This window comes from Typopeltis vanoorti, chromosome 13 (genome assembly GCF_054136105.1).
Source record: "Typopeltis vanoorti isolate ZY-2024b chromosome 13, IOZ_Tvanoo_1.0, whole genome shotgun sequence".
NCBI lineage: Eukaryota > Metazoa > Arthropoda > Arachnida > Uropygi > Thelyphonidae > Typopeltis > Typopeltis vanoorti.
In genome coordinates, this window is record NC_143561.1 from 87,363,671 (window position 1) to 87,388,226 (window position 24,556).

General features: G+C 36.8%; 1 protein-coding gene across 1 annotated transcript in view; it reads left to right on the top strand.

The window, feature by feature from the left end:
* Positions 1-24,556, top strand: part of LOC150100340 (arrestin domain-containing protein 3-like) — a 239,247-nt gene that overhangs the window by 33,723 nt on the left and 180,968 nt on the right. The gene's annotated exons all lie outside the window — the stretch shown is intronic.

Below are 24,556 nucleotides of genomic sequence, written 5' to 3' on the forward strand. Positions count from 1 at the left end.
GTTAATTACAATACTATCAACAAGATTTACTCAAAATAACCACCATTAGCATCGATCACAGCTTCAATTCTGCTTCGGAACCTCGAACAAGCTGATGCTACAGTCTCCCTGGGAAGGGCCGCAAAAACTGTTTTAATTTTATCCATTAACTGGGCTTTTGTATTACTGGAAGTGCGATTGGTGTCTTTTTCAACTGCGCCCCATACAAAATAATCCATGGGGTTAAGGTCTGGGGAGTTTGGAGGCCAAACATTTGGACTGGTGAAGTCGTAGAAATTTTCAGACAACCATTTTTGACTTTTCCCAGAGGTGTGGCAAGGGGCCGAATCCTGCTGCCATACATACGGCCTACCATTGGCTACCCTTGTTATCCAGGGCTTGACTACAGTTAGCAACTCCACGAACAAAGCCCGAATTCCAATGCCAGGGTTCTTCAACACCTGTTCCTGCAGATTTGCGAGGAATTCTGCTGTACGAACGCAATCAGATCGTCTGCTAGGGATCTTTCTTCTTGCTACATCCTCGTAGTCACCATTGCAAGTCTCTAGTTCATGCCTGATTGTTTTTACTGTATTCAGGGAGCATTGGGCAGCAGTCGTAATATCCTTATTTTGATGGCGGGCACGAATCATCATGATACAAGTTATTCTCTTCCATGATTCAGGTGGGTTCCAGCTATCCATCCTTTCTGACATCTTGTATATGAATGAAGAAGGGTCCAAACTTTTAAATGAAGAGAAGTGTGTGTTAATACATGTAACTTACGGAAAAATATAATTAATTATAAATATGTCAAATTTATCCCGAACACCCTGTATATATATATATATATATATATATATATATATATATATATATATATATATATATATATTTTTTTTTTTAGTAAATCGGGGCGGGGACTTGTTCTATTCTTAGCAGAGTCCATGATTACTGTTTTAGAAAAAATATTGATAGCTCATGATCCTAAATCGAAATACTCATGTTGCCGACAGTAGTAATGTCAGTTCAATGGTCGATTTTTCTGAGTTTCCTTGGAGTTGATGAGAGAGAGAAAGGGGAACGGACTTACGTGCCTCCACCAAAGATCGACTAACTGGGAATTGCTGTAATATAATTTTGTAATAGGAAAAAAAAATATATAAAAGACTATATAAAAAAAAAAACGCGCATGATAACATAAGGTAGGCGTTAGATTGATGAGTAGTATTATGAGTGATCTGCAAAAAAAAGAAAATGTTATGGAGGATTTGCAAGGAGAAAGGTGATCAGCACACTCATGAGCAGTATGAAAGTCAGGCTACCAGTATAGTAAGCAGGACCATCGACAGATTAGATCGTGCCCTGAGGCAAACAATTAAATATTGCCCCTGATGGATTATAAGACAAAAATATAAGTAAATCTCCAACTACTATTTTGTTGTTTATTACAAGAGAAACATTAATGCAAAATGATTGCATAAATAACATTAAATGTTTACTCTGTGGGGATCTCGCACAATAAAACTGTTTATAAGCTCTTCTAAATTTAAATATTAAGCTGTGTCCGCTTTTATCGATATAGTTGCTAGACCAACCAATCTTTCTTGGGTCATTGCTGTTCGCAAATAATTTTTAATCAGTTTAAGCTTGGAAAAACTTCTTTCCGCATTTGCTACGCTAACAGGAATTGTTAGCATAGCGACGGCACCTACCACAACATGGCTGAACAGCGCCCTTATTAAGCTGCGCCGTGAGGCAGACTGCCTCTATGCCACACCCTGTCGACAGTACTGATACTAAGGAAGGCTGAATCAGATTATGGGAATACCTTAGCCAAGCAGGTCAAAGGACATTTCAAAGAATTCTTTTACTATGCGGCAAGTAAAAGGAAGAATGACTTTGGAAAGATAACTTTAGTGCTGCTAATGGTATTGAGGTGAGTGAGTCAAATGTAATAGTAGAGTTACTGACCACTTTTCAAAAGTCTATCACTTGAGTGAGGATATTTCTGTCTTATGTAGCAATAAATGATGATAGAATTGAAGTTAATGAATCAGAGGTACTTAGGATATTGCAGAATTTAAATGCAAATACTGCTGTAGGTTTGGATGGGATATCAGCTCAAATATTATGCGAATGTGCAAAGGAATTGTTAATGCCTCTTACTTGGCTATTTAACTTAAGTTTGTGCTCTGGTTCCTAAGGAAGATAAAATAGTTCCTTTGCATAAAGGAGGTTCTAAGACTGCAGTACAAAATTACAGACCAATCACCATCTCGGAACTGGTGGTAAAAGTATTGAAAAGTTAGTTAATGACAGAATTCGGGAATGGGTGAATAAGAATATGATACTCTATGGGAGCCAACATGGTTTTGTTCAAGGTCAGTCTTGCCTTAGTAATTTATTAACTTTTTATAATAATGACAGCTGAGTTGGACAAGGGGAATCGCTACACAGTGATACTGCTGGATTTTGCTAAGGCTTTTGATAGGATACCCCCATGGAATACTGTTATGCATATCAGAACAAATGGGGGACAGATATTAAACTGGTGATGTGGATAAGAGAATGGGTCGTGGACAGATACCAAAAAGTAGTGTATGGAGGAGCAGAGTCCAGGATGAAGCAGGTGACCAGTGGTGTGTGCCACAAGTCTCTGTGCTTGGACGATTGTTTAATTTGTACATAATATAGGAAATGACTCAAAGGAAATTCAGTTGTTTGCTGATGATGCAAAGTTGGGTAGCACAATAATTAACCTCCCAACTGGCCAGGACGTATATATATGCGTCAAGGTTACCATGGATGTGAAGTGCATATAAAATTGTAATACAGTTGATATTACGGTGAAATATATGATGGATACGAAGTGACAAGGAGTGATTTATTATATCCATATTGACAGTGATGGGGTTAATCAATCTGATGTAGAGAGCTTGCAAGAGGATTTAAATAAGCTGGCAGTATAGGCAAAAGATAATGGATGTCAGTTCAATGTGGAAAAAGTGTAAAGTTATGCATTTTGGGATTAAAAGATTACAAACTGCATACCACATTCTTGGAACTGTACTCCAAGAGTTTGATGAGGCAAGGACTTGGTAGTGTTAGTGGATAGAGTTGAAGTTCAGAGGTACTTAAGATATTGCAGAATTTAAATGCAAATACTGCTGTAGGTTTTGATGGGATATCAGCTCAGGTATTATGTGAATGTGCAAAGGAATTGTCATTGCCTCTTACTTGGCTATTTAACTTTTGGCTAAGGTGTTCAAAATAGCTCAAGTCTGTTCTTCAAGATTACTTGAAGAACAGACTAACATGCAGGAATTAAGAAGTCATTCCTCCTTTTTATAAGGTTGTTGGAAGTTTTTTCGCTTGGTTATACTATAAATTAAAGATACCAAGAAATTATATACTTGATTTAATCTTTTATCCAAGTGTAAGCAAACAGCTTGCACCTGAAGTATTTTCAGGACTTGGGCAACTCGTGGTAAAGGTGGTCTAAGTTCTCATCCCTTGCCTTAGTATCTCCCATAATGCAAAGCACATCTCCTTGCAGTCGTGTATAATGCTATGCATTATGGGAAGGATCACTACCCAGACCAGTTTCAACCTTTATTGAGGTCTCTTCAGTGTGAGCCAGACCCAGAGGTGATACCAAGGTTGAAGTAATGCAGAAGTCATATTTTCCTATACTAGTTGCCAAAAGGTGTCACAGCTTATTATTAAATTACTCTGGATTAGAGAAAGGTTGGAAGTTTTTTCACTTGTTATACTGTAAATTAAAGATACCAAAAAATTATTTTATAATTTCTTGGTATCTTTAATTTAATTTAATTTAACAAAAAAAAAATAATTTCTTTCATTATGGGAATTAAATTAAATTAAAAAAAATAAAAATTATTTTATGATTTCTTGGTATCTTTAATTTTAAAAAAAGAAATAAAATAATTTCTTGGTATCTTTAATTTATAGTATAACCAAGTGAAAAAACTTCCTTTCTCTAATCCAGAGTAATTTAATAATAAGGTGTGACACCTTTTGGCAACTGGTATAGGAATATATGACTTCTGCATTACTTCAACCTTGGTATCACCCCTGGGTCTGCCTCCCACTGAAGAAACCTCAATAAAAGTCGAAACGGGTCTGGGTGGTGATCCCATAATGCATATTATTATACATGTCCATGAGAGATGTGCTTTGCATTATGGGATACTAAGGCAAGCGATGTGAAGTTATACCACCTTTACCACGAGTTTCCCCAGTCCTGAAAATACTCAGGTGCAAACTTTTGTTTGCTTACACGCTTGGATAAAGGATTAAACCAAGTACAGTGGTACCTCGACTTACGAACTGTTCGACATACAAACTTTTTGAGATATGAACTTTTTTCATATCCCATTTTGACCTCTAGATATGAACCTAGACTTGAGATACAAACCTTGATACTTTTCTTTTCAAATGAATTAAAGCCTGTTTTACATTATACTTTTTTTAAACTTTTTTATGCACGTTTAGCTAAGCACGCGCTGAACCGTCTCTTGTGTAACAATTGTTGTTACTACGTCGTATTTATCTGAAATACAACGAATCCTGCAAGTATTTGCTCTTTTGTGTATCTATTTCGGTATTTGTGTAAACAAACAATACACTTTGTGAAGATTTTTTTTAGGTGTGTATTATATGTATTTCTTTTTATAAGTGACGTGTTTTGTTGTAGCTTCATGTTTATTTTCTGAATAATCTACCAGATAAGCGTCATTTCACTGATCAGCATATTATTTTCAGCAGGGGGCCAAAGAAAACTCAGAAAGAAGAGAAGAAGAAAACCACAATAGAAATTAAGAAAGAGATTGTGGAAAAATATGAGAAAGGAGTCAGGCAAAGTGATCTGTGCAAACAGTATCACTTGTCCAAATCCACCATAACTACAGCTGTCAAGAAAGCAGATTTTTATAAGGAACTAGATGTGGCCAAAGGAGTATCTATCGTATCATCTCAAAGAAATAGTTATGGAAGAAATGGAAACTTTACTACTCGTCTGGATTAATGACATGCAACTGAAAGGAGATAGTGCATCTCAAAACATGATCTGTTTACAAGCTCAAACTATTTTCAAAGATCTTTTGCAGAACTTGCCATCCACTAGCTGGCAAAGAGTTTAAAGCTAGCAAAGGATGGTTTGAGAAATTCAAGAATAGAACTGGTATCCATAGTGCTGTTAGACATGGAGAAGATGCTGGTGCTGAGAAAGAAGCTGCTGAAAGGTTCGTGAAGTAATTTCAGAAACTGATGGAGTCAGAAGGTTACAGACCAGAACAAGTTTTCAACTGCGATGAAACTGGGCATTTTCTGGAAGAAAATGCCTAAGAGAACATTCATCACTAAGGAGGAAATGGCATTGCCAGGACACAAGCCAATGAAAGACAGACTAACTTTGCTTTTTTGTGCCAATGCCAGTGGCGACCTGAAGATAAAATCTCTGTCGGTTTACCACTCTGAAATTTCTAGAGTCTTTAAAAAGCAGAAAGTTAACAGGCACAAACTCAGTGTTATGTGGAGAGGTAACAGCAGAGCCTGGGTAACTAGGCAATTCTTCTGTTAGTGGATGACAGAGGTCTTTGCCCCCACAGTGAAACGGTATCTACAAGAAAAGGGTCTGCCTGAGAAAGTTCTTATAATGGACAGTGCTCCAGCACATCTACCACAGTTGGGAGAAGATTTGGATGAAGAGTTCTTAATTTCATCAAAATTAAGTTTTTGCCTCCTAATACCACACCACTCCTACAAACAATGGATCAATGTTATTTCCAACTTCAAAAAGCTTTATACCAAAGCTCTTTTCCAAAGATGTTTCGAAGTTATCACCGACACAGAATTAACCCTCAGGGAATTCTGGAAGAATCACTTCAATATTCTTCACTGTTTGCGTTTTATTAGTCAGGCATGGGAAGATGTTTCTGTGAGAACTCTAAAATCAGCCTGGAAAAAGTTATGGCCCGACTGTGTCCGAGGAACTGCATTGGAAGGACCTGAAAGCGAAATTGACATTGTAGATACAGTCGTCTCCCTGGGCAAGACCATGCATTTGGAAGTTGATGAATGAGAGACATACAGGAGCACAACATTGAGCTGACCACTGAAGAGCTACAGGAGTTAAGAAGAGAGCAGGAAAAAGAAAAGGATGAGGAGGAAAAGCAAATGTCTTCAGAGGATGAAGAAGACAGCAACAAAAAGGGAGCAATTCTAACAAGTGACGTAAAAAAAATCTTGCAGCACTGGGGCGAATTGCAAGAATTGGTTAACAAGTGGCATACAAATCAAGGTGTTGTTTCTAGAGCCATCAGTATCTTCAATGCCAGTGTCATTAATCACTTTAGAAGGGTGTTAAGGAAATGACAGATTCAGTCAACGTTGGATAGGTTTTTTTCAACCCCTCTCACCTAAAAGACAAAAAGAATCAACTGATGACAACAAATCAAATTCCTGAACCACAAAACCAGCCACAAGGGAATTGATTTTTTTTTACAATTTAATGGAAGATGATTTTCATACTAATCATGTAAAACCAAAGATTTCATAAATAAAAATTAATATGTAATGGTATACAAAATGCATATTTATAGCGTAAAAATGCCCCTTCTCACTCCTCCATTTCATTGCATTTTCTTCATTTAGTTGAATAGTTTTTTATTTTTATTTTTTTAATTTTTGAATAAGATATAATGGAAAATTGGGTTTTGAGATATGAGCCGCAGTCAGGAACGAATTAAGTTTGTAAGTCGAGGTACCACTGCATATAATTTCTTGTTATCTTTAATTTATAAAACTCTTTATAAGGTTTGATACATCCACATTTGGATGGATTACTCTGCTCAGGTCTGGCTGCCTGGATTCCTTGCAGATGAGGAAGTGGTAGAAAAGATTCAGAGGCAAGTGACCAAGTTGGTGAGTGGTGTTAAGTAATGTTCCCTATTTTGATAGATTGAGAGTTTATGGATTACAGAGGTTGGTTAATAGGTTGAAAAGAGGGAGATATGAGAGAAATATTTAAGTTACTAAAAGGTTTTTGAGATTGATGCAGGGGAAATATTTCAAACTGATGGGATAATGGTGGGAGAACCAGAGATCATCCCTGGAAATTAAGAGTGTGGTTAACAAGGGGTATGAAGACTAGATTTTTTGCTTGGAGAGTGGTGAATGAATGGAATGCATTGCCTGACAGTTGAGTGTTTCGTCTGTCAGGTCTCCAAACGAGTTTTCGGACTCCATGGAGGCTCCCATACAATAATAATAACATTTTGGATATTGGCATTTTATATTTTAATTGGGATCTTGGATATAAAGGCCTTGCCTATCCTTTGCAACTATATATTTTTGCAGTAATTCTATTGTTTCAGATTAGTTATGTTATTAATGGCCATAACAATTTTATGATCAAGTTTGAAAATGGAAACTTCATATTACTGAATTTTGGAGAATAACAGTACTTGCTAGGGGATGGGGGATAATAAATGTAAATAAATAAAATTCATGTGAATCCCAGTCATGAAAGGCTATAAAACCTGTAGTGCATAACTACCATATTTGGGGAAATTTTAGATAATCTGGTTTTCCTACCCTAGAAACCAAACATGTACATTTTTAAGTCACTTTGACCTCTAATAAGTAGGATTGCAAAAATAGCTTCATCACATTTAATTTCATCACTCATATCAGTAACATATTTAGGAGTTAATGGTAATCTCAACATGCCATTGTAGACGCTTGGCAGTTTGTGATGCTAGATTGAGAGCTGAAAGGCTGTAATAGTTTGATTTTAGTCACTAGCTAGATGAATGTTTTTCAGCCTCCATGACCTGGTCAGCTAATGTTTGATGTATGCAAGTAGTTTTTTTTTAATTCCCAAACTGGTTTTAAACCCAGAACTCAGAACAATGATTGCATTAAACATTGCAAATAAAGAAATTCCACCTTTTCCTTTATGATATAAAAAGCATTAGAAAGATTTATTTTGGTAAAATCAAATAAAATATTAACTATTTGCTTTTTTATTTTACATGATCTCTGGATAGTAACCTTTTATATTTGAGTTCAGTAATGGTTAAAAGAAGGCATGACTGCATGGATCTGGGTTTATTGAGATGCCATCAAAGTTTGGTCGATTGGTAGAGCCTCTGCTACTAATGGCTTACGAAAAAAGTTAAGCAAGTTTGAGTGCACTTAGTAGTTGGATGGGGTTCAATCGCTCGATGCTGTTGGCACACTCTCTCAATGAGTTTTTGGAATCCCTGGAGGTGTCACATAATAATAATATTGGGGCCCAAAATGAGAAATAATTCATTATAATTTATTGTTACAAATGAATGTTGTTGGTTCTGCTTGTCTTATTTGAAAGTTAGTTGTAGAATGTTTTTTAGTTCATTGCAAAGTAAATTATATTACATAAATTGTATACTTTTGCTTTAATCCTTTACCCAAGTGTGATCAAACAATTTCCACATAACATATCTTCATGACTTGACCACTTATAAATGAAGGCAGATGTCTTCACATATTGTACTCGTATCCCATAATGCAAAGCATACTACCCTTTGGATGTACAAGGCATCCAAAGTCTCCCTCTACTGGCGATACACCGTTCCCAACATTTCTTTCATTGTTGGAACTTCCTAGAATGCACTTTCTGTGATGGCATACAGTTCTCTTACTGCATTTTCCTGAATCTCCTCTATGGTTTGGAAACGACATCCTTTCAAAATAATTTTAAAGTGTGGGAAACAGGAAAATATCTGCTGGGGCTAAGTCCAGAGAATAGGGTGGATGGGACACAACAGGTGTCTGATGTTGTGCCAAATAACTGTGGATGAGGAGCAATGTGTGAGCCTGTGCATTGTTGTGGTGCAACATCCAAGTGTAGTTTTTTTTTTCACAATTCAGCCTCTTCTTGCACACAGCATCCCTCACATGTACTAAAACTTCCTGGTACAACTCTTTGTTTACCATCTGACCACATGGTACAAATTCATAATACCTTTTCAATCAAAAAACACAACCAAACATAATCACTGCTCTGCCCTTTTTTAAAATGCTTAAACTGCTCATAGCACTGCATTCACCTCATAGTCCTCCCTGTATACTTGGTTAAGCAATCGAAACGTATCTGTAAAATTTTTACGAAGTTTGCTGCAAAATTTCACACACACACGTTGTTCTTCAAGCTCTTTCATTGTCACTTTGTCACTAATCTGATGAACAGCTTGTGCACCTGTTCACTTCAGCAGATGTAACTTGATGACTAATGCTCATAGAAGAACGAGGCAAATGGTACTTAGTTGTTAAAACCTGTTGCTAGGTGCGCTCAGTAGCTGCAGCATGCTCTCTGTGCCAGTTGGTGTGCTATTTAAAAAGTTTGGTCTTTTTTGGAACATACCTCGTATATATTGGGGGGGGGGACCAATGCCTAGACTAGTTGTTGACATTTATTAAAGTCTCATCAGTGGGAGCTAGGGTCTTGCCTTCGTAATTAATTTTTTTATTATAATTAATAATAGTAGTAGTAGTAATAATAAAGTAACAGTTGAGTTGAACAAAGGAATGGCTGTGCAGTTAATACTTCTGGACTTAGTTGAAGCATTTGACAAGATGCTGTATAGAACAATAGTACCAGTGGTGGCCGTACATAAGCACTGCAACACTGCAGCACCCCAAAGAAAAAAGAAAAAATTAATATTTTGTTTGTGTTTATAAATAATAACAATGCTTACAACATTATATAAATGCAACACAACATGATAAAGTCTACAGCTTATGTTTTGACATTGATTGAACAGTTAATAATTGGAATTGTTCGATTAACACTTAAGATTACAAAACAAATGCACTGTGATCTAACACCGATATTCGTTTGCGCTTGTCATTGCACGTTATGTCATTCAGACACTGCTCAAACGGCAGTGTATTTTTAGTATCCTTACGCACGTTATTTCTGTGAGATATGAAATGTTTATTATTGGTGCGTGTGCGTGGTGAACTATTTTTTGTCAATATTATTTTATTTTGTTAAAATAACATATAATTATTTATTTATTATAGATACAAGGCTGAATTATGACAAGTGTCACTTTTGAAAATATGAAAAGAATTATATTTTTTCAATTATCGTTACACGAAAAAAATGCACTGTGATCTAATGCTGATATTCGTTTGCGCTTGTCATTGCTATTGATACAAAACTTTTATTATTGGTGTTTGTTCGTGGTGAGGATGAAATATTTTTAATAAAGCAATTTTTAATATGTAAATTTATTTATTAATAAATTCATTACTAATTAGAATTTTTTATTTTTATATGCAGCACCCCCACTTAAAATTTTCACCAGCCGCCACTGCCTAGTACATAAATTGGAACACCTGTGGATGGATATGAAGCTGATGGTGGAGGAGTTGAATCCAGAAGCAAGTGGGTTACTAAAGTGCAACAGGGCTCTTTATTTGTGCTGCTGCTGTACAATTTGTTCATCGATATGGAGAATAGCCATTTTGCTGATGATGCAAAACAGTAGAGCAGTAATTAATAAAGACGATACTGAGATCCTGTAGGATGATTGAAATAGATTGGCAGTATTATTAATATTTTATGGCATCTCTATGGAATCCAGAGACTCTAATCAATCATCATACACATAAATCCTATCATACCTTTCCTTGAATCCATTCACCTTCAGGGAACTCGCAACTAATTCTGGCAATCCATTCCACTCACACATCACTCTCCATGCAAAAGATCTGGTCTGCACATCCCTACAAATCGCACTCTTACACAACTTCCACGAATGGCTCCTAGTTCTCTATTTTTCATATACTGAAAATTTTCACTTGCATCAATTTTCTAAAACCCATTTTAATATCTTAAAACTTTATCATGTTCCTTCTTTTCCACCCATCAAAAGTTCATTTGATTGGGTGGAAAACCCACAAACCTTCAACCTATCATCGTAGGGAGTATTCCATAGACCTGTCACCAGGAGCATGCCAAGAGTATTTGCTGCCCAGGTGCAAACTTTTATCGGCCGCCCGCCCGACTACATCTAAAAGTGAGGGTTATTAATATTATATTAGTTAATGTCGTGTAAAAGTCAATGTTGCCGCCCGGGTGTGGTGTACCCCTTGCACCCTCGGGTTGGTGCGGCCCTGACTGTCACCATCTTGGTTACTCGTCTCTGAATCTACTCAATCATCTCCTGGTGACCAAATCTCTATGCAGTAGTCAAGATGTGGCTGGATCATAGCCTTATAAAGAAGGATAATAACTTTCTTGTCTTTATTTGTTAGCACATTTTTTAACATTGAAGTACTTCTTTGAGCTCTTCTACCCACTTTTGCAATATGCCCTCTGAACTTCAACTTTGAAGTTCAGAGGGCTTGGGGATAATTCACTATTATCCCCAAGTCCCTAGCCTCATCAATTTCCTGCAATCTAATGCCGTCAATATGATTACCATATGCAACCTTTTCGATCCAAAGTGCATATAACATTAAATTGCCAATCATTATCCTTTGCCCACAATGCCAATTTATTTAAATCATCCTGCAGAATATGTATATCACCTTTATTAACTATTGCTCTCCCCAGTTTTGCATCATCAGCAAACAACTGAATATCCCATCTTATATCTTTCTCTATGTCATTGATATACAAATTTAAGAGTAGTGGCCCTAGTACCGAACCCTGAAGTACTCCACTAGTTACCATCATTTTCCTAGATTCCACTCCACCATATACTACTCTCAGTTATGTATCTGTCAGCTACTCTTCTCCTACCCATGCTACTAGCCTCATATCCATTCCTATTTGTTCCAGTTTTTGTAATAGTTTTCCATGTGCTATTCCGTCAAATGCCTTGGGAAATTTGAGAAGTATCGTGTAGCCATAATACTTCTGCATGATCCAGTTCTGCTGTCACATTTATTATAAAATGTCAATAAGTTGCTAAGACAGGGAGCTCCCCTTTAAAAAGACATGCTGCCCACTATGGAGAATTGCATTACTATCCATCCACTGTTGTATTTTAGCTTTAACCAGTTTTTCTAATACTTTCACAACCACTCCGAATATATTAATCGATTGGTAGTTTTTTACCTCTGTCTTGGAGCTACTTTTATGCTATGATACTATCTTACCCTATTTCCACTCCCTTAGAACCCTGCCAGAGCTGAGACTTAGAACAAACAACTTCATCAGAGGCAATGCCAATTCTCTTGCACACTCAGGTACTACACAGGTTGATATGCCATCCAGTCCCACTGTGCTGTGTTCACATTCATATTTTTTAATACTGTATATTCCGGCGTACAAGTTGACCTGGCATATAAGTCGATATTAGAATTTTTTGAGTTTGAGTTTTTATAGTATGCTCGTTGTATAAGTCGACACAGAAAATTTCTTTAAAAATAAAAATTATGACAGTTTTTAAGTAAAATTTTTATACAGGCATCAACCACTAAGATCATAACTGCCTTTTTAGTCCTTCCATTCTTTGTTTTAGCAAAAGATATAAAATACCTAGTCGACAAAAGAAATTTTATTTCATATTGACCAGTTGACCAATAGTGATCTAAAATGCAATGGCTCCTTTTAAAAGAATGAAATATGACGTGAGTTTTAAGTGCAAAGTGATTGAATTTGCAAAAGAAAATACTGTGTTGCTGCACATCAGTTTGGAGTAAACGAAAACCTAGTTCGCGATTGGAGAAAAAATGAAACTTTAATAATGTAAATGCCAAAAAATAATGTGCACATTATAGAAAGGAATTTGTAAGTGGCCTATTCTGGAAAATAATGTTGCGGATTGGGTTCGAGAAAAACACCAAAATGGACTCATTATAATGAGAAATAATATTCGTTCATTTGTTTTGAAGTGGGGCAAAGCAAATAAAAAGGACAGTGAAAACTTCAACGCTACAGTGAGTTGGTGTAGTCAGTTTATGGAAAGGAAAAATTTAGTGCTTCGACTAAAAATTCTGCTTCTTAATTCTAAAATTCTTAACTCCTGCTTCGTCCATCGAAGCAGGAGTTAAGAATAAAAAATATTCGGAATACACGACAAGGTGCATTAAAAAATCCGAACAGTCTTTTAGTGTGGGACATGTTCAAATCCCATTTAACGGAGAGCACAAAATCTTTATTAAGAGAGAATAATACCAACATGGCAGTAATTCCAAGTGGGTTAACTTCACTAGTGCAACTGTTGGATGTTTGTATAAACAAGCCATTTAAAGACAGTTTATGAAAACAGTGGAATGCATGGATGCAAGGAGGAGAGAAAAGTTACACGAAAGGATTACAAATGCGACATGCGTCTTTGGTAACTATGTGTGAATGGGTAGCGAAAGTATGGGATGAAATAAAACCAGATACAGTAATAAAATCTTTTAAAAAATGTGCTGTATCTGACAAAATAGATGGCTCAGAAGGTGATTTTGTTTACAATGATGACAAAATTGATGCTAAATCTGATGGAGAAAACGAATATAATTTATATGACGATATACCGGAAGAAATTACAGAACCAGAGTACAATGAACTTTTCTTACATTCAGACAGTGAAAATTAAATTTTAATTATGTAGTTGCCTACCTATTTTCTTTTGTAAATAAATAATTATATAACATGTAAATAATTTTTTCTGTAAATAAATTTGATATAAGTTGAAATATTTTTACTTATTTACCGTTTTTATACAAAAATACTAGTACTTATCATTCTCTGTTAAAATTATTAGCAATATACATTGCTAATAATTTTAACAGAGAGTGATATATACTAGTATTTTTCTTGGAAAGCAATCAGTTTTTGATCCGGCATATAAGTCGACCTAAAAAATTTAGTACTTTTTTCAATTCTGAAAAGTCGACTTATACGATGGAATATACGGTATGCTAAAAATCTCCTGTTCATCTACCTCAATGTTGATATACATCTCTGTAACATCAGCAACTGTAAAATCACCACCTGGATGATACACCTTTGTAAAATGATCACTCAGCAACTCAGCTATTTTTTGGTTCAGTCACCTTCCTACCATGATCATTGTTTAAAGTCATCATACACTAGTCATTTTTTCGCTTACTTGTTACATAACGAAAAAACTTTTTGGGTTTACTTTGGCATGTATTTGGCCTTATTCTCTCTCATAATCTGATTTGACCTTCCTTTCCATACTAATCACCCTTCTTGCTTGCAGTTTGTACTGGTCACGAGTATGCTGATCACTTTTTTTACCCCCTTTATATTTCCTTCACAATGTTCTTTTTTTGGGAGCTCTTGCTTTATATCCCTACTCATCCACTTAATTCCAACTTGGTTTACCATCCTGATCTTGGGTATGCAGTCTGATACTGCTACTCTTAAGCAATCTCTGACCACTTGCCATGCACTACTAACATTCTTTCCTTGGAACTTCTCCAGCTATGGCACTGTCCCAAAATCACTCTCGAGTTTCTCATAATCACCAGCCTTATAGTTGAACACAAACCCTTCTTGACATGTTTGGCAACTTTCCAGAACAAGACTGCATGGTCAGTCTCCCCAGTTGGAAGCACAGTGTTATGGATACATCTTCTGATGCTATTATCAGATCTAAATACCCTTCAACTCCCTTGTCTCCTCTATAACACATTTCATGTAATTATCCCTTAGCAACTGTATAAATCCCACTTCCATCTTGCCTTGTCCCCTTTCCTCCCTCCAATCGATGTCCCCCTTGTTAGTTTCCCATAATAATTGTTCAGCCTACTGTCATTGTGCTCTGCCAATACATGCCATCTTCCTGTTAACCCCATTGTCTATAGCAGCGTCCCACAATTTATTTTGTCTTATTGCCTCTATCTCACACCATACAGTCTCAAATGAACCATCTAACTCAGACCTAAAGTCTTCTTTAACTTCTAATTTTGTTGTTTGTTGTTTGGTGTCTAATTTCTGCAGCTGTCTTTAGCAATACCCTACCTCCTATCCTATTCCTTCTATCCTCCCTGAAAATACAGTACCCTTTACATTTTATTCCTGTAACTATCATTTTCAGGCATCCAGGATGCAATGATGCCTATAATTTTTGGCCAAGTTGAGCTTACCGATGCCAAAAACTCTTCACCCTCATTTCTGTTTGTGTACATGCATTTCAACATCCCTTTGTACCTGTAGTTACCTTTGCGTAATGTCATTACCAACCCATTCGAATAGGAGACCTGTGAAATCCCTTTCAACATTGCATAATTATTACTGTGTACATGCTCATTTATCATAGGGGGTGGCTAGACACATGCTGGATTTCATCCTTCCTAATATCTAGTTTCCATGATTGTGCATTATCATACTCTTGCTAAGCAACTCTTTCTGTAAACATCTAATTCCAAAATCATTTAATTGTAGTCTGTCAGGCATATATGTCCTTTTGTTCATCAAATTTACTCATTGCATATTTCTCACCTTTCAAATTATTTGTGCCAGCCAAAACAATTAACTCATTCACTTCATTTTTCTGCATACTTACAGCAACACTTAGGATAGGTAGAGTTCCCTAATGAGGAGTTTACAAGACAAATTACTGCAGCCCGTTCATCACACCTCTGCTGCATCCCCTAAGGGCAAGCATTCATGACTGTAGATGTGTGTTCACTGGGCCAGTTTGTCTGTTCTGAGGGACAAAAAAAAAGGGTTTCTGGGTGTAAAAACCCTGTATCTCCGTATGAGACTGGCTAACTGACCTTTAGTTGAAAGAGAGACTGAAAGATAAAGGTTCTTCACATCACGGATGGGAATCAATCCCTGGTCTTTCTGATCCAAAGGTTTCGTCTATACTGACTGAACTATGGAGGCTCCACAGTGTCACTAATGTCCTTAATCTTCGCTCCTGGAAAACATGCTTTCATTACTTTCTCATTAAGTATACCTCTTATCATCGAATCCGCATACAATACTATCTCCTTTCCCCTAGTTTCTTGCACTTTTATGCTTTTACCATTCACTTTTTCTTTCATTCTTCACCCTTATGTACCACACTCCAATTTTATCTCCAGTCGCTCAAGCTCTCGTTTTGTCCTGTGAAGGAGAGTATGTAAGCGTGTAATTTCTTTCCATGCTAGTATCTCATCATCCACATTATTACTTTCAACCACTTTCTTCAAACTCTCATTCATATTTTGTGCATTATCATTCACTGCTTCTGCTACATTTTCCATAACACTTTGACAATCCTGCCTTATATCCTTATTATCAGCCACTTCATTCTTTTGCAACTTCCATTCTTGCAGTATGGGCAGAGGATAATGGTTTCCAGTTTAACGTGGTATAGTATTAGGTTATACACTTTGGGACAAAGGATTAAAAGTTGTGTGCTACATTGGTGGAAATGGGCTGCATAAAATTGATGAGGCTAGGGATTTGGATGGGGGGAGAGGATGATATAGATAGGAGTGGAAGTTTGGAGAGCATTTCGCAAGAGTGATCAAACTAGATCTTTGGACTACCTGGATATTGAACACACACACACACTGTGATAGGTAGAGATAGGAAGTTATTATTCCTCATTATAAGGTTCGGGTATGTCCATAATATAAATTTGATCTGGGTTTCTTGAAGATAACATCAGGTTAGTTAGTTTTCGTATGATGATACAACAGCCGTGAGTCCCTTTTACAGGGAAGTATGGCACCATCTCAATTCCCCCTAATTTTACCTGGGCTTGGGACCTGCATAGCTGATGATTCAGGCCTAGGGGTCTTAAGTATTCCTGACTGTAATCCATGTGTGTTCACAGGGCCAGTTTGCCTGCTTGCAGGAGGGAAAACCCCAGATAAACTGGGGATAAAAGCCTGCTGTCCACACCCAAGACCGGCTAACTTGGCTATGTCTGAGAAAGATCCTTAAGCTCCTCATGTCGGCGACGAGAATCGAACCCAGGACACTCCTTTTCCAGGCATATGGTTACGAAGCGCATAGGTAATAACATTAGATCTGGAACGTCCACTGTGAGAATAGATTGAAGTCCTCTGCTTCACAAAATTTATTAGTTGATAGATGCAAAAGAGAGGGTGTGTAATGTTAGTTATTAAATAAATTTTATAAGAAGGGCGAGATCAAGAGAATTACTTCTTGTAAATCGCTAAGAGTGATTAACAGTGGCATTTGGATTTTGTGAATGAGGGGAATGGGTTGCCAGCATTGGTCATAGGTGCTTTACCTGTGAATGAGTTCAATGATTAAGTTGGAATAGCAAACTCAAGGTGACTGCAGACAATTGAGCAGCAGAAGATTTTAAGAATAAATATGTCTTTACAGAATTTGGTATTCCTAAAGATAAAGCCAGAAGCCCTAACTGCTTTACCATACCATTATCAGTATAAGACTGGAAGAATAGGGAAGTGTTGCTTAAAATGCCTAGATCCTGTTTATTGGTAATTCAGTAAGTAGACTCTTTGATTTCATGTCTGTGGAAGGGGATACATGAACATTTCTCTGTTCATTTTATAGCTGTTGTTTCTACACCACCTTACCAGATTTATTCTAAAATATGTGTATTACTGTGGACTTTGATTGCATAAAAGTTTGAGACCATCAGGAAAGGGTCAGAATTGGATGCACTGGAATGAATGATAGATATCATTGCCAAAGAGGAGAAACTGCGAAGGTCATGGTTCAAGTCCTGTTATTAAAATATCTCAAATGTAGTATTAAATATATATGACAGAAATTTCAGTTTTAACTCTTGGTTTCCTGTTGAGCAAGTTGCCCTTAAGCCATTCTAGTATGTTTCCTGAAAACAGGATGCTAGAGTTTACATACAAAATTATGCATGCTGTGAGATTATAATTGTTAGGTTATATCACAAATGGTTTGGATATAACTGACTAGATGCATATGGGATGATAGTTTTAATTTTTTATTTAGTGCCAAATTTAATAGGTTGATTGAAGCTGTGTTGTTGAGGGAAAGACTCCAGGTGATAAGAACTTATTTAAGGTTATTTAAAGAAGATAGGCCAAGCAGAGACAGTCAACATGTGGAATAAGTTTGGTTCAGTGCTGTTGATATCTAGTAGCTAAATTTTAGATTTGAGCTCACTGCTGAGACCTGAAGAGAAATCATTTAAATAATGTGAGGAAGACTGAGTTCTTGGTATATACATTAGAGAGTAACTAATCAAGAGGTTATCATAGTGAACTGTTGGTATCATTGAATGAATACTTGAGTAGAATTCACAAGATGTGTTTTAGGTTACCATTTAAGAATTTGAAGAAGGACAACAATATTTTGTCATCATGATGTAGAATTTTCATTCTAAGATATACAGTCAGTCTTCGACTTACTGTGGGGTTCTTCCGACAGGAAGTTGGAAATCACTATAATGATAGTAAAATTTCTATGTATATAGCACTGATTGTAATGAACAATGAAAGATGAATGTGCAGTACTTCTTTCCACTTAAAACAATCAGATGGATATACATGGAGCAAGAGCAATTCTTCAAAGCTGCTACTTTATTTGGAAAATTCATCAAAAGGGGCTGCTTCTCTACAGAAAATTGACAATAACCCCTAGAGAAAACAGATTGACTTAGAGTACCCGTCCATTGAAATAAGCAAAGCTAAACTTAAATCTCCTAAAACCTTGTTCAAAAAATGAAACAAAACACTATACATCCCAAACACCATGACCTTCACAGTTTCTTCTCTTTGTCAATGATATCTAGCACTCATTCCAGTGCATCCAATTCTGACCATTTCCTGATGGTCTCAAACTTTTATAGCTTAAATAATCCAAACCATGCCATTGCCTACACTGATGGTTCATCTGATGAAGCACTCAACCAAGAAGGTTCAGGGTTTTTTCTAACTCTACCTGGAGGTGAGGAAATGCAAATCAAAACCACAGCTGGCAAAATAGCTTCAAACTTCACTTGTGAATTAACAGCCATACAAACAGCTCTCAAATTCTATCACTCAAATTCAAACATTATAGAAGGAATAATCATACAGGGACTCAAAATCTGCACTTGAGGCATTAAAAAATGGAAAAAAAAACTCGCAGGAAATTCATGAACTACTAACAACTTTAACTTTGAAAATAAGAACTGTACACTGCAATGGATACCAGCCCATGTAAATATTAAAAGCAATGAAAGAGCAGACCGACTAGCCAAAGAAGCAAGATACTTATTTCAAAAATTACACCCACTATCACTAACTGATGCTAACTCTGTCACTAAAATAACATTGGTAAAACAAACTATCAAGAAGAATGAAATCAGTGAAATTAACAAAAATATAGAAATCATCACCAGACTAAGGATGGAACATTTTAAAGGCATGAAAATTCAGCCAGACGGTAGTAGGAGCTATGAAATATGCAAGAACTGTCCAGGAGTTGAACTAACACCTGTCCATATTTATTCTTGTCCAGCAATTGCTGCTGCTCTACAGAAAATTGACAATAACTAGAGAAAAGCTGTACTCCATCAAAGTTCAACAGATTGCCAAATCATTTCTATAGATCCACGGTCATATCTAGAAGCTCTTCAAACATCAGAAGAGGTAGGGGGGAGGCTAGGTAATCAACAACAAATTCTTCAAATTCCAAAACGGAGTGGTCTTCTTTAAAAATTTGTACATTACATCCAACTTAGAAAGCACATATTCCCTTTTCATTTCTGTATAAATTTCACTGTAGTAATCAGTTGTAGCTTGCATCATTCCATCTATTTTGTCAGATCTCTCTACTGGGATCCATTTCCTCAGACAACTGAAATGGCTTATTAATGGAGGTAAATTCCTTTGCCAATTTTTCACTGCAAACTTTTTTCTGGACTGTTTCCTCTCTTCCACAACACTTTGACAATCCTTTCTTATATCCTTATTATCTTATATTCTCATAACGTTACTCTTAAGTGTTCATTTGAGAGATCTGCCTCCACAGCTTCCAACAAATGTTCTACATCTTTGTTGCTAGCTTCCAACTCTTTAGGGAGTGGCACTATCTCGTCACGAATCGTTTGTAAGATTTTATCTTTGTGGAATTCTGTGAATATATGAACATATATTTTTGGTTGCTTCTTCCAAACACTATTCATATACTCTGCTATCAGGCCACTCTATGCTGTATTTACATCCTTTGTACAGTGCAAGAACACAGTTCGAGCATTTCCTCACACTCAGCAGCAATAGCCTGAGAAGAGAAATTTCTTAAACAATATTCCTCTAAGTCAGTAATAGTATTCTAGCCCAGAAGTTCCTAAACTTTGTTGGTTTACAACATCTGTAGCATCTTTGTTAATACTTAACAAAGGAATACCCAAATATCCACCAATTAAGTAGTTAGGTCCGAACTACTTAATCGTTTGGGTGGTTTTGGCAGTTCCAAACTACCAAACTCTGCTTTTGCTGGGGGGACACAGGTTGTGAATCACTGCTGTAGTCCAGGGTTGCAGGAGTGAGGTAGTATTCAGTGAAAGTGTTCATGGGATGGCAGGTGTAATTTGCATACATTGTAAGTCAAGGACTGACTGTATATAGTTAGAATAACAATTTTGTTTAGATGTTTATATTCAGATCTGAGTCTGGAAATGAAAAGTGAAACTGAAAAGGGGATTTTTTGCATGGCAGTGAATGAGTGGAATATGTTGCTGTAGTGAGTCATAAGTGCTCCAATACTGAATGTCTTCAAGGTATGATAGTAATTGTGGTATGTGAGTGGTCCTGAAACTTTCCAACTGATTACAAGTTTGGCAACTTGTAACCAGTTTGAAAGTTTACATTTGTTATGAGCAGATTTTTTCCTCACTGATTACTAATTTTACATTATTAGGAGCAAAAGGATGAAAGTCTGATTTAAAGTACTGTAAAATCTAACTCCCACCCTGAAAGGTATATTGTCTGGTACATTAGCACTGCTTATAGGTGGGGTGTTTTAGTTTTGAAAAACACTTTTTTATTAATTTACTACATAATCCAGAAATTGTGCTTTAGAGTTAAAATATGGGATATTTTTCAAACCACTTCAGGCCTCCAATTGGGCATGGACATTTCTGAATGTCCATGCCCAATGCAATATTTGAACCAAAAATCTTTGGTTAGAGAATTGGTAACTGACCAACCAGACTGGTATTTAGTGGTGGAATTACTCTCAAAGCCTCAGGGTTGTTAGAATACTATTAAATTCTTGAAGATTGCAGTCATCCAGAGTTTAAAGTACTGCTAGCACTTAAAGACCTTATCCAAGTGGTTCATAAAAATATTTCACAGTTCAGAAGAACATAGTTAGAGAATAGTTAGAAATATAATAGAATATAGTTATAACTATGCTTTTATATTCCTAACACCCTGTTTTATAGAGAACCTCATCAATATTACAAAAATTTGTTCTTTAAAATAATATCCAGGTGAAATTATTATTATTTTGGGCTACTCCAGGGAGTCCTTAGACTCATCGAGGGAGGCCCTAAACATCATGTCCACACAACTATTCGACATTCTCACGGTATCTATCATACCTTGCCTTGAACTTGCTCACTGTCATAGCACCCATAACAGACTCTGGCAGCTTATTCCACTCATTTACCTCTAAAAGTAAAGAACCCAGCTCTAACACCTCTGCTAACCACACTCTTGCCCAGCTTCCATAGGTGTCCCCTAGTTCTCCCACCACCAGTCCTGATCTCAAAAATATCCTCTGAATTAATCCTATAGAATCCTTTTAGCAATTTGAATGTCTCAATTATATCTCCCCTTTTCCGCCTATCAACTAGTTTCTGCAACCCACAAATCTTCAACCTGTTCTCATATTGTTCATTCCATAGACCTGCTATCATCTTAGTCACTCGCCTCTGGATCCTCTCCACCTCCTCCCCATCAAGAAGGAACCAAGGTGACCAAATCTGGGCACAGTAGTCGAGATGAGGTCTTATCAGGGCTCGGTACAGAGGTACAATAACTTGCTTGTCTCTCTGCTCGTCAATGTATTTTTCAACAACCAAGTGAGTTGATGAGCTGATTTAGCTACTTTTGCGATGTGCCCCCTAAACTTCATCTCCCTATCTACCAACATTCCCAAGTCCCTGGCCTTATCAATCTCTTGGAGTACAGTTCCACCAATGTGGTATACTGCTGCTAATCTTTTCACCCCAAAATGCATAACCTTACATTTTGTCACATTAAATTGACATCCATTCTCCTTAGCCCAGAACTCCAATCTATCTAAGTCATCCTTGCAAGACTTTGACATCTTCTGCATTCACTATCGCCCTACCCAACTTTGCATCATCAGCGAACAAATGAACTGTTCCACTTAGATCCTTCCCTATATCGTTAATGAACAGATTAAACAGCAGTGGTCCAAGAACAGAACCCTGCGGCACACCACTAGTCACATGCCGTCTTTTGGACTCTACTCCTGAATAAACTACTCTTTGATATCTCTCCATCAACCACCCACCTATCCATCTCACCAACCCTATATCCATTCCCATATGTTGTAGTTTACGGATTAGAATTCCATGTGGTATCCTGTCGAACGCTTTTGCCAGGTCCAGCAGTATCACTGTAAACCCATTTCCCTTATCCAGTTCTGCCATCACCTTGTTATAAAACTTGAGCAAGTTACTGAGGCATGATCTACCCTTCACAAAGCCATGCTGTCCCCTGTACCATATCTAATTTTCATCAATCCATTCCTGTATTTTTCCCTTGACTACTTTCTCCAAGACCTTGACAACGACTCCTGATATGCTGATCGGTCGGTAATTTGCCACCATAGTCTTGGATCCTCCTTTATGCAGTGAAACTATTTTCCCCTCTTTCCACGCCTTTGGGACTAAACCAGACCCGAGACTCAGATTAAACAACATTGTCAAGGGCACTGATAATTCTTTAGCTGCTTCACGCAAGACCCATGCCGGTATACCATCCAATCCCACAGATGTATTCACATTAAAGGTTCTGTAATAGACTATTCACCTCAACTTCATTCATCACAATTTCCGTATAAACTAATGGTTCCTTCATTTATTCAATGTCGCCACCTGGATGATATACTTTTGCAAAGTGCACGCTCAGTAACTCCACTATATCGACTGGTTCAGTGACCTTACCATCGTCATTCCTTAAAATCATTTTGCCATGTACTGTTTTTTTCTTGCTTGCAGCATAAAAGAACTGTTTGGGATTCTCTTTTGCTTGCATAGCTGGTTTCCTTTCATAATCGGCTTTTGCTGTTTTTACCACACTCGTTACCCTTCTGGCCTGCACTTTATACCGTTCGTGTGCCTGCAGGTCACCCCTTTCTTTAAGTTCCCTCCACAGTTGTTTCTTTTTTTGCAGCTCAAGCTTAATGGTGTTATTCATCCATTTAACCCCTACTTGTTTTACTATTCGGACCCTAGGTATACAATCAGCCATAACCTCCTGTAAATGCTCCTTGACCACTTCCCATGCGCTATCGACGTCCAGCCCTTGCAGTTGTACATGCCATGGCACTTATCTAAGCAATCTCCCAAGCTTGTCAAACTTGCCAGCACAGTAATTCCACGTATACCCTGTCTTAATCAAAAATTCCACACCTTTAGCCATTTCCCAGGTCAAGACCTTATGATCACTCTCACCAATAGGTGGCAACATGGTCATGTTCATTACAGTCAAATTGTGAGATGCTATTACCAGGTCAAGCACTCTCACACCCCTAGTATTTTCAATTACATGCTGTCTCAGATAGTTATCCCTTAATAATTGAATAAAATCCATTTCCTTCCTTACATGTGTCCTGTATATAATATAACCTTAATATATAATAATATAACCTTAGTCCATCCATAGTACTAATGTACAAGGGCTGAGTAGCTGAGGGTTTGGTTATTTAAAGGCTGGATAAATGAGAAGTTTACAACCTCTCTCAATTATCTAACCTTCAAAAAATTAAACCTTCAGCTACACAGTCCTTGAATTGGTTACCATGTCATCTGACTTGAGTAGTACTGCATATTGAAAGTTTATTTTTCTCACTGGGGTGAAGGGATTGCTCTCACTGGGAAGACTGGGATTGCTCTCACTGGGATAAAGGATTAAACTAAATTTATTACAGTACTACATAGTTGCACATTCTGTTAAACATATCCTAATTAACCAACATATCAATTTCCCAACATGACCAAAGGACATATTTTTGTAATATGTAAAATGGAATGGAATAATTAAAATATGTAAGATGGAATGAAATATGCTTCTTAACATAGCATGAAACAATATAATGAAATATAATATAATATATTGAAATATAATATGAAATAGTATGAAACAATTCTACTTCTCTCTCACACACACACATACATCCAATACCTTATTCCTACCATACCAAACAGGAACAAGCAAGCAGCGATCTGCTCAAACTTTCAGAGCAGGAAAAGAGACTGATTCCCACTCCTGATGAGTTGATTTGTTATGAGAAAAATTTTTACCTATTTTACAAAATTCTAAATTTGTGCATTAATCAAGGTTGATTTCATTTTCATAACTGGCATAAAAATACATA